Source organism: Numida meleagris, chromosome 12 (genome assembly GCF_002078875.1).
Source record: "Numida meleagris isolate 19003 breed g44 Domestic line chromosome 12, NumMel1.0, whole genome shotgun sequence".
Classification (NCBI taxonomy): Eukaryota; Metazoa; Chordata; class Aves; order Galliformes; family Numididae; genus Numida; species Numida meleagris.
The window spans coordinates 17,886,399-17,889,911 of record NC_034420.1 but is presented as its reverse complement, the minus strand read 5'-3'; the positions used below and the strand labels follow the sequence as shown (position 1 = coordinate 17,889,911).

The following is a 3,513-nucleotide window of genomic DNA, read 5'->3' as shown; positions in this document are numbered from 1 at the left end:
TACCATTATCATTGGGTTTGTTTTTAAATCAGCTTTAAACATTGATTAAGAGGAAAATTACAATTAGCATTACATTGATGTTGTGCTTAGGGTTATCTTTAAGATTGAGGTAACTGTTAATGTTACTTTTATCGTATTTTTCTCTATTAGTTTTAGTGGATTTTTAGGATAACTATATAACACTGATTTTTAGTAGCATTATGGCTATAAGTGATGCTAGTTATAGGATTAAGGTTACGGTTAGTTCAACAATTGGTTTTCTTACATTATGATTAGGCTTAAGGTTACTTAGAAAACTTCAGGCATTGTTTTTATTGCTACACTGAGCATTAGAGACTTTTTAACATCCAGTTAAGGGTTAGGCTTTAAGTTACATTGTGGGTTAATAATGTCCAGAGCTCCCACTAAACTTAGGGTTGAGATCAAGACTAACACGAAATCTGCCTCTCAGCCAATCCCAGTGAAGAAAAGGCAAGCAGAAAACCCAAGGGAACACCAAGGCCAAGGCAAAGAGAACAGATAGGGAAGGTAAAGACACGGGCAAAGGCAATTAGAATGCCGAAGGGAACGCCAAAATGAGGGCAAAAGTGAGGGCAAGGAGAACACCGCAATAAAGGCCCAGGCGAGGGTGATGAAAATAGCCGGAGACAGCAAACGCAAGGAGAACACTGCAGGGAAAGGCCCAAGACAAGGAGAGCATAAGAGCAGGAGGACAGGCAGCCTGTAGGGCACCCTCAAGTACATTAATGAGCTCTGGGAACACTAGGTTGAGCCATGCTATCTAATAGGTAAACACTGGTGGGTGTACATTGCCCTTACCTACTAGGGCAGCCAGTAAACTAAGTTGGGTCTGAGGGCCTTCCTTCTCTGAGCCATCGAGTTCCAGAGCTATCTTGAAAACGGTGCCCAGGAGATGGGAGGGAGAGGGGTGGGGGTGGCAGTGCTACAGTGTAGGTGTAGGGTCTGCGAGTGCAATGTCTTTAGGTGTACTCTGAGCAGGTGTACTCTGACCAATGAATGCAGTCAGCTTTATTAGACGTTTGGGCTGTTACAGTTAGGGTTGGGATTTTAAGGTTTTAAATAGGGTTTATACATTAATAAATAGGGTAATTACAGTTACAATTAGCATTATGTTAGTGTTGAGGTTAGGGTTATCTTTAGGATTGAGATTACCATTAATGTTACTTTTACAGTGACTTGTCTGGATTAGTTTAGACAGGTCAGAGGCAAGGACAACACAGGAGGAAAAGGAGAAGCAGCCTGTAGGGAACCCTTAAGCACAGTAATGAGCTCTAGGAGCTCTACATTGAACCACGCTATGTAATCTGTGAAAATTGGTAGGTGTACATTGCCCTTACCTGTATGGGCAGCCAGTTACCAGACGGACAAGTTGGGTTCCAGGGCATTCCAGGAAATCTAGCTTTCATTTCTTGCCGACTTCATGAAGAGCCACAGAGCACCGCCCAGGAGCACCGCAGTTCTCCGCTGCCGCCTGTTGAACACAATGCAATAATGAAGGCACTGTACCACACATGCAGGGGCTGCACCCTGTGCACATTGCTCTTACCAGCAGCAGCAGAATGAGATGTCTGGGATGGTGAGACATGATGATGCAAAGGCATTTGGTCATTGGGGCAGCCGGTGAAGCCTGCGTGCTCAGCAGTTCTGAGAAACTCACCGAGTACTCCGGTTGGGATGATCCACATCTGTCACAGAGCCTCCCTGTGCCAATCCCAGTATTTGGCAGACCGGGGGCCTCACTTTATCATGCAGCTGAGTCCCATGGCTGCAGAGCTAACTATTTAATGGGAGTCAGGGATGGGGGGGGAAGGGGGGTGGGGGCTCAGGTATCATCCCCTGAGAACTGGGATGGAGATGCCTGGGGTGATCCCAACTACAGTGGTCCAGAAGAGAACAATCCTTTTTTCTCTGTAAAAACAAAGAAAGTTTTAGCATCTGCTGTTAAAACAGAAAGAACCACAGGACCCTGAGATGGTCAGCCACGATGCATTCTGATGACTATGCGCTGGGATCCATTAGCATTGACAACTTCGTAAGGAAGATATGGGAGAGAACCAGGCAAAACAGGAACAGAACATCTGTGGTCAGCATGCTCGAGTGATGAAGACTGTATTATGCCGAGTGAGGATGAAGCCAAGGGCTACTGGAGTCCAGGAGTTTTCTTCAGCTTAGGACCCGGCTGATGCACCTCACTCTATCACCAACCATGTAGCTTATGGGGCTGGGAGAACAGACCCCATGGAGCGAGGTGAGCCCCTTGCAACCCCCACTCCATGAGCCTCCCACAGCCATTGCTAAAGCTGCCTGCATGCAAGCAATGCACAAATAAGGGGCTCGTGATGTTCCGTTACCTGCTCCGGTAGATTTCCCAGTGCTTAAGCTACTAATTAGAGGAGCCCTGGCAACCCTTCAACCCCACTGAGTTATGAGATGGGATGAGATCAAGAGAGACACAGAACAGAATTTAGTACGTGATCATGATGCACAGAATGGCCTTGAACAACTCTCTGCATGGGTGGAATTAATGCATGGCACTGTTCACTGCAGTCACAAAATGGGCTGGGACGATGTGGGAGCAGAGAAACTGAGTTCAGAACCCGAGGGCAAAGATAGTAAGGTGAGAACCATGAAAGACAGAACAGAGGCTCCAGCAGAAGGAAGCAAGGTTAGAAGTAAAGGTGCAAACAGGATCCTGAGAATGCAGAACACTTTTGTGGAACAGGGCAGCAGCTCCAGGCATTCCCAGAGCTGCAATGCTCGGTCAGCTGACCAGCATTACCAGGGGATTAATTGAAGCATTCCAGAAATGAGGCTGTAGTGAAAGGAAGGAATGTACATTGGCTCCTCCGTCACCAGGTCAGAGAAGGGGAGATAACCCCTTCATCTCCTTTAGAGAACTGAAGGGCATCGTAGAGACATGCACAGCAGATACAGCTGCTTAAAAGCAGTTTCAGATCCCCCAAGAAAGGCAGAGACCCCAGCCCCAAAACAAAGAAAAAATTTCATACGCCTTTCGGAGGACCAAGGCTCACCCCACACTCCAAAGGAAACAGCCACCAGGTACAGATGCTGCCCCTACAGCTGCCAGCCCTTAAATGAGCCCAGGGAGGGATGCAGCCAGGCTCCACCCCTCCAATCCCACAGCTGAACGGCTCCCACCTGTGCTGGCAGGGTTGGCTACACCCCTCACAAGGTACAAGATCACCGGCTCAGGCTGGGACCTGACAGTTCCCATACTGGGATAAAGGGGAAAAAAATGAATACAAAAATGTCCAGCAATAAGGGGTCAAAAGTTGGGATTTTGGTTAAAAACGGGGAATTTGGGATTAAACATGGGGATTTTTGCGGTCAGAAATGGCAGTTTTGGAGTTTAAAGAGGGGGATTTGGGGGTTAAAGCTGGGGATTTTAGGGATAAAAGGTTGAAAATTTGGTGTAAAAAAAGGGGGATTGGGGCGGCTAAAAAGGGGGATTTGGGGTAAAAGTGGGGAATA

The 3,513-nt window shown here is 47.2% G+C and overlaps 1 long non-coding RNA gene across 1 annotated transcript; it reads right to left on the bottom strand.

Annotated features, from left to right (window-relative positions):
• On the bottom strand, window positions 257-3,476 carry LOC110405540. Its single transcript, XR_002442932.1, has 2 exons — window positions 1,568-3,476; window positions 257-1,492 (listed from the first exon to the last, which is right to left on the bottom strand). It is a non-coding gene; the product is annotated as an uncharacterized LOC110405540 (long non-coding RNA).